The sequence below is a fragment of the Durio zibethinus genome, chromosome 20, assembly GCF_047325235.1.
Source record: "Durio zibethinus cultivar Kanyao isolate XHJ-2024 chromosome 20, ASM4732523v1, whole genome shotgun sequence".
Classification (NCBI taxonomy): domain Eukaryota; kingdom Viridiplantae; phylum Streptophyta; class Magnoliopsida; order Malvales; family Malvaceae; genus Durio; species Durio zibethinus.
In genome coordinates this window covers 6,780,519-6,792,892 of record NC_143181.1, presented here as the reverse complement: position 1 = coordinate 6,792,892, position 12,374 = coordinate 6,780,519, and positions in this window count along the sequence as shown.

Here is a 12,374-nt window from a genome sequence, read left to right as displayed (position 1 = left end):
TGTTTAGTCCATGAATATATGTTTTTCTTTTTTTCTTTTCTTTTTTTGGTTAAATCTATGTGATTATGTATTTAATTACTAAAATTGAATCAAATTCTCTTATTTATATATATATATATATATTATATATGTTTTTTTTTATTATATGTATATATCGAGGAAAATTAGTTAAAGTCTCTTATTTGCGTGTTTCTTTGGAATTAAAGCATAATGATTAGTTTATTTTGGCTTTGGTTGATTTACAAATTACTACCTTTCCTTATAATAAATGAGAAACTGAATAGTTTACATTATTAGCTATGTCTTACTATCTTTAATTTTCTTGGAAAAAATCACTTGCTCCTAACAATATTGAACTCACAATATTTTGCCATTCTTCCATGATTCTACTTGTTAGTTTGTCAACTTATTGGAAAAAGCCATTTCCTTACGTTTATATATAGCTAAACTTTTTTTTAAATGTCAAATGAAATGATTGATTGAAATCCTACATAAGAGGATATTTAATCAATCCCTCAAAGAGACACAAATAGAACAAAAGGTGAAGTTGTGACAGATAAATCGAAAAAAAAAATTACCAAACATATGGTCAAAAGTATGAGATCAAATTTACTAATGAAAAAGGTAAACTCAAAGCTAGATACAATTATTGTGGTAGGAAATTTTGTGCTTACTTTAAAAAAATGGAACATCTGCATTAAATAATCACATGAGTTCTTGTATGAAATTTTCTCATGGTAGTGGTGATCCTTCCTAACTAGAATTAGTTTTTAGCTCGAAAAGAGATGGGTCTTTAGGTATTTAAAAGTTTGATCAAGATACCATTATGAGAGGTGTGGCTAAGATGATAATTATAGATGAGTTACCTTTTAGATTTGTGGAAGCGAAAGGATTTAGGCATTGTATGGCTATTTTATGTCTTAGATTTCGTGTACCATCACGTTGTACTCTTGTCAGGTATTGTTATTAAATTTATGTGGATGAAAAAACTTTCCTAAAGTAATTTTTGAAATCGTCTTCTATAAGAATGTCTCTTACCACTGACATATAGACTTCATTGCAAAAAGTCGATTATATGTGTCCCATAGCTCACTTTTATAGACAATGATTGAAAACTTAACAAAAAGATATTCAACTTTTATATCATTTTTAGTCATAAAGGTAAAGCTATTGATAGGGCAATTGAAAAATGCTTGCATGATTAGGGGATTGATAAAGTTTTTACTATTACAATTGATAATGCTAGTTCTAATAATGTTGCAAACTCATACTTGAGAAAAAAAAATTAACAATGCAAGACTAGTATTATAGGAGGCAAATATCTTCATTTGAGATGCATTACTTATATTGTTAACCTTATAGCGAGTGATTGGTAAAAAAAAATGAGTGATTTAGTTACTTGTATTAGAGGGACAGTTAGATATGTAAAACAATAACCCTCTAGGTTAATCAAGTTTGAAGAGTGTGTTACCAATGAACACATTCAAAGTAAGAGCATGTTATGCTTGGATATTAACACTAGGTGGAATTTTACTTACTTGATGTTTGAACAAGCCCAAAAGTTTGAAAGAGTTGTCGAAGCTTTTGATAATGTTGATCCTTACTATAGAAGTGAGCTCGTGTTGAGAGATAGGGTACCCAATCAAAATGATTGAAAGATTATGCCTTTTCTTACAAAAATTTTACAACCTCACAATTAGAGTTTTAGGTTTTTAATGTCATCACCAACAATTTTCTTAAAGATATTTATAGAGTTTATGGTATTTTGCAAGATTGGTAATTGAATGTTGATCTTAAGTTGAGTACAATAGCTAAGAGAATGAAGAATAAGTATGACAAGTATTAGGGGGAATATGGAGAAAATGAATATATTACTTTATATTACTTCCTTTCTTGATCCTAGGAAAGAACTTGCTTTTGTGAAGTTTTGTTTTATGAAGATGTATTCTTATGATCAAACTTTAATGATGATGAAGAATGTGAAATAAGTAATAGATGAGTTATTTGATGAATATAAAAACATGTTGCAACTTTAATCAGAACAAATTAATGTAAGTAACCATGTGAGTCAAGTTATAAAATCCACCTATGAACTTGAAACTGAAAATCTATGTGACTCACAGGTTGTTATGGTTGAGTTTAAGAGGTTTAGAAAACAACAAGGTAAAGAAAAGAATAAATCACAGTTGGATAAGTATTTGAATGAAGAGCTCGATGCTACTAAAGAGGGGGTAGACTTTGATGTTCTACTTTGGTGAAAACTCAATAGTCATAGGTTTCATATCCTCTCCCATCTAGCTCGTGATGTGTTAGCGGTTCTCATATCAACAATTGCTTCTGAAGCTATTTTTAGCACTGGTAGGCATGTGTTTGTTGCATATAAAAGTTTTTTAACTCCTAAACTTGTGCAAGCTCTTATTTATGCTTAAGGTTGGTTACATGAATCTTCAAATTTGATCTAAAAACCATAAAGGATGAAGTGGAACAATTTGATAAGATTGATTTTATTTTATTTTTACCACTATTTTTTTAATTCTTATTTCTTTAAATCTTTATAGCTAACTTTTTTTTTTTGTTTATGTATGTTTAGATTTATCTAAAATTGCATTAGATCCCATAATTGATTAGTAAAGTGTATTGATAAATTAAGTTAACATGAATACATTTTTTGTTATTTTTTGTTTATGTTTTCACTGAGTATTGTTATTGAGAAAGCTTACTACCTTATGATAAATATTGAGCAAGCTCATTGGCAGTGGGCATTCTTGAATATAATTGGCTAATTATTGTTGTTGAACAATTCACTTAGTTTTATTCTTATTTTTTTGCTTTGATTTTTTTTTAAGGCTTGCTCAATTACTGACAATTGCATGTTATGGACTATTATCATTATTTATGGACTATTAGTTTGTGTTTCCTGGATGTAATCATGGTTTATTGGTTAAGTATCATTCTTGCTGCTAGTTTGTGTTTAAGTTTGTGTTTATGGATTGTTATGAACTCCTAGTGCTAGATAAATTAAGTTTGTGTTTATGGATTGTTATGGACAACTAGTGCTAGATAAATTATGGACTGTTATTTAAGTTGTGTTTATGTTGTATTGTATTTGCGTTTTTTTTATTAATATTAACAATGTTTGAACTTATTAGATTATGTTAAGTATTTGATTACTTAAGTATCTTTACATGAATTACATTTAAGGTTTAATGCAGGAAATAAAAACTAGAACCGACTAACCCAAGAAAACTAACCAAAATCAATCACCTTAATTTGGTTCTATTTTTTTTTATTTTTTTATATATATCGGTCGGTTTGATTTTTATAATAGACTAAGTTGATTAAGTTGGTTATTCAATTTTTACGATTGAATTAACTGAACTGACTGTTTGCTCACCCTTAGTTTTGGGTCAATTCTAAAAATCTTCATTTGAGGTATATTTCTTTTCTCTTTTGTTCAATTATTTTCACAAGCCTTTAATTATTTTTTTATGTTTGTTAATGTTATTTTAGGACATATGAATAATAATAATAATAATAATAATAATAATAATAATAATAATAATAATAATAATAATTGTAGTTATAAATAAATACAAATACATTTTTGAAAATTAATTTGCTAGTGGATGCATGATGAAATAAAAAGAGATTTTAAAAAATGAAGTGTAAAAGTTGTGTAATTAAAAATGATTTTCAAAAAAGGGTTTTAGGAATAAAAATAGAATAATATTTCTATGAAAAAAAAATGATCTTAGAAACCCTGTCTAGATATTGGAAGGAATTTAAATTATGTTTTGAAAAGTTAATCTCTTTAATGCTATGTTTGGATAAACATTTGTAAAAGAAAGAAAAGCAGGTAAAGTAAAGGAATGGAAAGTTATTTAAAGGAAAGGAAAGGATATATGTACTATTTGTTGGATAGTTAAAATTAATAAAAGAAAAGAAAGTAAAGGAATCCTAATAACCATTGTTTGGTTAAATAATGGAAAAGGAAGGAAATGATTTATTATATTATTTTTTTATTATAGCCTTTGATAATCTTTGTTTTTACTATAACATTTACATGTTTATGTTAATGTATTCCATGTTTTCAATTTTCCTTTATTTCTTCATAAAAATAGTCATCAATGAAATTTATAAAATTTATAAAAATAAGAGAAAAAATGGAGACAATAAATTTGTTGGTAAATGATGTTTTGTATTCTTAATTTAATTTTGGAGTTCAAAATCATATACTTTTAATTTAGAGAAATTAATAAGGATAAAATAGTCATTTATATTTTAAAAATTTTATTCTTTTCATTTCCCTTCCTTTTCCCCCAATTTAGGGTAATTAAAAAATGAAAAAAATTGAAGGAAACCAAGGAAAGCTAAGCATACCTTCCTTTCCTTTAGTTTTATTTATGTCATATACAAATAAGGGAAATGATTCCTCATTTTTGTTTGTTTCCTTTTCATTCTTTTCCTTTCTCTTCCCTTACCTCAATCCAAATATGCTGTAAATTCCGTCTTGATATTGGATAATTAAAGGAAATTTTTCTTAATAAATAATAATAAGAAAATAAAAGATTAAAATTGGTTAGTCATTTTAACTACATAATTTATGGCATTTTTCATGGCACCTACTTTCCTTACTTTCTGACTTGTATATTATCATCATGCAAATATCTTTCTAATATTTTGTTGCAATATTCATTGCATATGTTATTAACTATCCATTAATTGTATAATGTTTTTAAAATGTTGTAAAAAAAAAAGAAAAAAAATAATGATCTTAGAAACTCTATCTAAATATTAGAGAGAATCCAAATCACGTTTTGATAGATAAATTTTCTCAAATTTCACCTAGATATTGAGAAATTAAAAAAAATTTTCTTTCACAAAAATAATAAAAAATAGAATTTATTTCATTATTAATCTCCTCTTAAAAATAATGATAGTGAATAATAACGGACATAATAAATGTAAGGTCAAATGCATATAAGATAAGATTATTAATAACTGGTATTATTTATCTATCTTGTATTGCATCATGTCATGGAATAAAAAATGTGAGTTGGTATTTTGATAATTTTAAAATTTTGTTTTCATATGTATTAAAAAATTTATTAATATACTTATGTGAAAATAGTCATTGAGACCTTACCTAAATATTGAAGAGTTTTTCAATAATTATTTTTTGCAACGGAATATTACACCAAAATTTAAGGAATGTTGTGAGAATTATAGGTAGAGAAATATTCTTCAAAAATCTACCTAGATATAAGAGAATTAGAAAAAATTTTCATACTAAAAGTTTTCATTTTATTCTAGCAATAAAAGATTTTCTAAAAAATGGATAAAAAAAATCATTTTTAAACATCAGAATTAAGATTATTTCTTATCAATAATTAAAATAAGATATGATCAATTAGTATCAATTTTTTTGACATTATAAGAGTGCTAATCATTTTTCATGTATAACTGTACTTCAAAAACCCAACTTTGATTTTTATGGACAAAAATTATTTTTTTAATAAATTTTAATTAATTTTATAATTTTATTAAAAAGATAAATTTTTTAATTAATCAATTACATCTTAAAATAAAATATTAGTGATAACTTTTCCTTGTTTTAAAATTCATTTAAAATTTTTTGTCCGACATCACCTAAATTGTTATGACAATATACATTTATTACAAGATAATGGTACATATTATATTTTATCAATAATCACTTATAATATTAAACTAATACCCATTAAGCATTAATAACATAAAATAATTTATATTAATTTTATATATTATTATTTTTTATTAATTTTTTATTGTAGCACCAAATTAATAAATATTTTTATTAGATTATTTTTTCTGAAATTCTGCCAAAGGCTCGCCTCTACATTTTCCATTTTTTCCTTCCATCGATACGCTCATTGCCGCTCCACTCTCTCTAAAAACCCAATTCCCTTCTACTTTCCTATGCCGCTCCATTTCTTTATCTTTCCCTTCTTCATTCTTTTCCCCATTTTTCAAAAGTTCTTTAGAAAAAAAAAAAACCCTAGCTTCACTTCCACCACTGCTTCCTCTATTAATCATCATTGGCAGGGTAACCCTGATATAATCGCCTTCCTTTTCTCGGGAGCATGCGAATTTGACTGACTGTAAAGCATATAAATCCATTTAAAAAAATCATACCTACACAATGTTCTGCGATATGATGCGTTGAACAAAGTTTAGTTCATATATTCGTAAAAGTCAACTATCTCTTTAATGCTTATTTAAATTTCAATTATGACTCTTCTATCTGACTCTATATATAATTGTTTCACAATTCTGTACTTCAGGTTCTGTGAAAAGCAGGCACAGATTAACAGCAGAATTCTGGAAAATCTAAGGGATTAGTTCTTCTTGTAAACACCGAACATTTCTAGAAGCTTGATTATTCCTTATCTGCTCACTGAGATCTTGTCAGCAACTCTGCAAATTAGAATATAAGAAACGAAAATTAGCCTATATAGTTTATATATTTATGCAAAGAGAGAGCATATATATAATGCATTTTTTTTAACTTGAAAACTATATTAGCCTTGGGAATTTTTTTTGGTATTTGATGTTTAAAAATTCAACCCTAATTATTGAAAATAAAAGTCTAACATCCCACAGTGGACTGCAGAGCTGGTGACGAGCATTGAGAGTTTTCTATTTCCCAGATGTACAAATTTCTTAATAATCATGACTTCTGGTGATTTTGTAATTACATTGGAGGAGGGAGGATTAGAATTTGAGACTTCCTATATATAAAGGAATGGGGTGAGGCTATCATTGAGGATTGGAGAAAGATAACTTTGCTAATAAAATGATTTGATTGGAAAATGTTACATATGTTCAGCTGCAAATGGGAAGCTGTTAATACTAGAGAAAGATAATACTAGACTAGAGGCAACAATATTAAAATTGGTTTTATATTAAAAATCAAAATTCCAAAATGTGCATACAATAAATAAAAAAAGAATTTAGTGAACATTGAAAGAGGTGAAAGAAAGACCAGTTTTCCACCAAAGGGGATGTAAAATATGAGGTCCTGGAATTCACAAGCATGTGAAAGAAGTTGGTCCAGTTTTTTGGGGTCCTTGACATTAATGGCACCATAGAAATCCTGGATCAAGTCTAATACTGAAGGAGTGGACCAATCCCACAAGACTCATCAATACTGCAACAGACCTTGATTCCATTGATCTTTTTCTTACTCCCATAATTTGAGTGCTTCTCTCCTATTGATAATTGTGAAAATGTGGCTGTAGGATTTGCTTGTTTTGTGACTAGATTGACGGAATGCCTAACACTAATCCCTGCTTGAGCAGGGGATAATGGCTTGAAGTTCCTATGTTTGACCCAGGCAAGATCCTAAAGAAAATTGAATAGAAGAAGTTGTAAATACCTAATTTTATTTGGATAGGTTGGAGTTTGTTCGTTTCTTTTAGTTTGATTTTAACATTTCATTTTGGAATAACTTAAACAGTTAAGTTAAATTTAATTAATTTAAGCTCGTTGGAATTTGTTTAGGATTAATTGTTTTTTTATCCTTTTGCATAGGCCGAAGTTCAAACCATTTCATTTGGATCAATTCAAAACCTAATCAATTGGACTTAAAGGCCTAAAATTTAAATGTAAGTCCAGATTTAATTTTTAAGGCCTAATTTCATTAGAATTAATTAATTGAAAAACAAAATAAAAAATAGATTAAAAAAAAAAGCTTGAAGCTGAGACTACCATGGCAGCCACCTTTCCACGTTTCCCAAAACCCTCGTCCCAAAAAAATGCCCATTTTGCGCTCTTTGATTTTCCCCTTTCAATTTACCATGTAACTCTAAATATCAATTAAGCTTATTCCACCATCCTGGGCATAACAGCTCCTCTGTCCCATGCCAACAACACTTCAAAGACCAAATCCCCACTCTTTTCTATAAGGATTTTGGTTCTATAAAGAATCAAGAATTACAGAAGCAAAGGAAAAATCTATGGATCACCAATTCACCGTGATCAACACATTACACCACCACCCTGCTACCAGACACCTGACCCCCCATTCGGCACTGACCACTTCCAACGCCTATGTACTCCTCTCCAACCTTTAACCAACGACCACCAAAACACATACGCTTAGTAAACACCACAAAGCTGACAGCCTCTCTCGACCATCATTTGGCAATCTACCCACAACCTTCAAATCCAGCCTATTGCCTTCCATACCTAAGCCAACACCATTCTGTAATCCAACCCTTCCATTCCCACAATCTAGTCCCAAAAAAAAAAAAAAAAAAAAACCATTACCTACATTTTTGTCACCCACCCAAACTACCATTGACACCCCAAAAACCCCTATGTTGTTGAACCCCTCTACCTCCACCATCTCCCACCAAACCCAAAACTATATCCCCAAAATCCAAAAAAAAAAAAAAAAACTAAATCAACAGAAAAAACCAAATAAACCAAAAAAATACACACAAACAAAAAAAAAATACTCATCCTCGGACATAGTGGCAGTGCCATAGTTACGAAAAATACCCAAAATGGATTAAAAAAAAAAAGGTGAAAGTTTCAGGCTTTAGGACTTTTAGTTGTTTTGGGCTTAGATTTTTTGAGGGGTGGTAGGTCTCGGCCATAGGAGAAACATAGGGGAAAATGGCGGCCATTGGAGCGGTGGATGAAAATCTTTTTTTATGTTGAGCCGAGAGCTATTGAAATAGATCTAGGCTTTTTGCGTATTTTTTGGGAAAACTAAGTGAAGAAGAAGAAAGAATAAAAAAGAAGGAATTTTTAAGGCATTTTTGAGGATTTTTTCAACATTAGAGACCGACGGCCAGCAACGAAGACGATGACTGCACAACCAATGGTGATCAGGATTTGGAAAATGGTAGCCGGTTGTTGGGTTTGTTTCAAGAATTGAGAGAATTTTAAAGGGTTTTTTTTTTTTTTGGAGAAAAGAGTTGGAAATGAAGTTAAAAAAATTAACATTTATAAGCTTGAAAAAACAAAAAATAAAAAAAAAAAGAACCTGATCCGTGGGTAGACTCGACCATACTTGGGGTCCGCATGCCTAACCCAGCTGAAACATCTATTGGCTTCTCCTGAATAGGTCCAGTCAAACTGTTGAATTGAACTTTCTAAACCATCGCAACTATTGCACCCCTCTAAACAACAGAAAACCGTTACTAAACTACCCTCAAACCGTTTTAGACCACTCTAATTCGTGCTAAACTGCCATCAAACCACTCTAGACCGCTCCAATTAGCCTTAAACCACTAGAATTATTTGAACCAATTCTTAACCGTTGACTAGCTTTTACCAATTTTTTTGGGTAACTTTTTATTATTTTCTTTATTTTGTATGTTTTAGTTAAGTTATTTATTTATTTATTAATGCACATTTCAATTTTAAAATTTTAAAATAAGCATATATATATTTTAAAAGTGTTAAAACTTTTTGAAACAAGAAATAAAAATCTGTTAATGATAAGATTTCAAAAAGTTTGAGTAACATTTTCTATAATTCTTTAGGTGAAAAAAATTATTTAAAAATTTTCAAATTATTAAAATTTTTAGAAGCCCTTTTTAAATACAAAGATTTTAATTTTTTTTTCGTTAATTTGAATACTTTTCTTGTAAGAAATAAAAATATAAAATATTTGTAAAAATATGTTTTTTTAATAAATAAACTTCTTTATTGAAAATTATATTATTGCATAACTTTTAGGGTGAAATATTAATATAAAAAAACTAAAATAAAAATTTTCGGTGATAAAATTTTAAAAAAATTCGAGTAATAATTCTTCATAAATATTTAAGTAAAAAATTTATCTAAAACGCTACCAAAGTAATACGTCATTTAGAATAATTTTTAATAAAGATCTTTGTTTACCTTTTTTTAATAAAAAATAAGAAATAAATTTCTATGAAAAGAAAATATTAATTGGATTAAATTATAAGTATTATGTTATTATATATTTTTTGAATATTGATTTTGAAGATAAATATGAACTGTCGAATATGAGATTCTTGAAAATTTTGAATAATAATTTTTAAGAGATCCGTAAGTGAGAAAGTTCATTTCAATATTATCAAAGTATTGGATATATTTTTGAGAATTTTTCAATATAAGGTTTTTATTTATTTTCATGCACAAGATTTTTTTTAAAAACAAAAAAAGTTTTATTGCAATAAGAAAATAATTATGAAAATTATTTTTAAATATCAAAATTAAGATATTTTTATCAAATTAAAAAATAACACGTAATTAATTAGTATTATTTTTAAAACGAATACTATAAGGATGCTAATTATTATTAACATATAACCGTATTCCTAAATTCATTTCTGATTCAAAGATTAAAATTATTATTTTGATAAATTTTAAACTAATTTTAAATTTTATTAAAAAAATAATTTTTTAAATAATTAATTAAACCTAACAAAAAAATACTAATGACCCTCTTTTATTTGAAAATTTTTAAAATTTTTGTATAACATATTCAAAATCATTACACCATAAGTCGAAAAGAGAGGAAGAAATAGATTTTAATTGCTCCTGATGATGTCTTAAAGATACCTTATTTGCGGTAGATATTTATTCTATTAATTAGGTAAAAAACTTATATTTCTTTTCTTCTTGGTAATGGCAATAGCTTTTCATGCAAGCCAATACCACAGGGGACTTGTGGATGCATGATGTGTTTTGGGATGAAGTCATACTCTATGGCAAAGGAAAAGAATTTCTTGTTTAAAGCCTATATGGGGTATTGGGGCTTGAAAGTTGGGCCTAGGCCTTGGAGTTTTTGTTTTTTTAAGTTTCTAATGTATCCTAAACCTCATCTCCTATCTAGGTTGCTTGTTAGGCAAGTACGTCATGTTTTGAATCTGAGCAAATATCTTAGCAAATATCTTAGAGATGCCTAAATCTCCAACCATTTGAGCCAAAGCGTAGTTCGCTTGGCTTTGGAATTTTAGTTATACTATAAGTAGCCTTTACCATTTCTTGAGATGGAAATATCAACTTCGAATCCAAATTCTCAAAGACTTTTTTTTTAAAGTAATTGAGGTCGTAAGGATTTAATATTTGATTACTAAAATTTTAAATTTAACATTAAGATTTTATTTTTTTGATGTTATTGTTTATCATTGCTCGATACTACACTTCCCACAGTATTAAAGAAGCTAGGATTTAGGTCAAATTATAATATACAACCTTTAACAATTGTTATATATATTTTGTGTGCATTAGGGGGTTATTATCCGTGGCTAAAATTTTTCTTTAAAGGCATGAAAATAACAAGTAGGTTGATACTTTTAATACCTATTAGTGCCCAGATATATAATTCATATGTAGACTTGAACATGGAATAGCTATTTTTTGATTGAATGTTATAACATATAGATTCGTAAAATTACTGCTAGATATAGATTAAAAGAGTTGCTATCAATTTTTTTTATTAAAGTGTGATTGACTATCTGACAAAATCTACTCTATTTAAAGAGAAGTCTCAAGATTGACTTACGTATCTTTAAATAGTAAATTTTAATCTACAAAATTATATTTTAGATTCGAGAGTACGATTATGAGTGAGAAATATTATAGCATCCTCACAGCGCGCATTCGAAGAATGATATCAGTTTGATTTCAAATTATCTAAGCCTTAATCATATTTATAATTTATCAAAATATTTAATATTGAAAACTGGTCTTAAAATTACTCCAATAGTTTGATATGATTCACAAATTTAATTTAGAAATATTTTTTGTTATTTATTTTTTAAATAAACAAATGAAAAAAATAAAGGCATCTAAAAAAATAAATAATAATATAAAATTGTTTGATTTAAGATAATAATAATAATAATAATAATAATAACAATAATAATAATAATAATTATTATTATTATTATTATAAAGAAGATATATAAAAAAATCTAAAAAGAAAGATAAAATAAATAAAATAAAATAAAAATGGGAACAAAAAATAAAGTGAAAAAAATGAATTACCTACGGAACGAGTCAGATCTTCTCGTGGATGGCATGTGGGTCAGCTAAGTTAGGACAAGACAACCCTTCTGCAAAAACGACGCCATTTTTTGTAAGTATAAAAACCTAATTTCTAAGCTTTTTCTTCAGTCTGCCTTAGCCCTTCTCTCTCTAGCTCTTTTCTCTCTAAAACCCAATCGTAGATCCAAACAAAACCCAGTTTCCAGCTAATCAACCCAGTTTTCAGCATTATGAAATTCAAACGATCGTCGAAAACTTTAAAATTTTTCAAAAAATCAAGGGAACCCAAAATCTAGTCACTGTAAAAATCCCTTCGACCACTGTGAATTCATCGAAAAATTCAAAGCCTTCATTGGAAT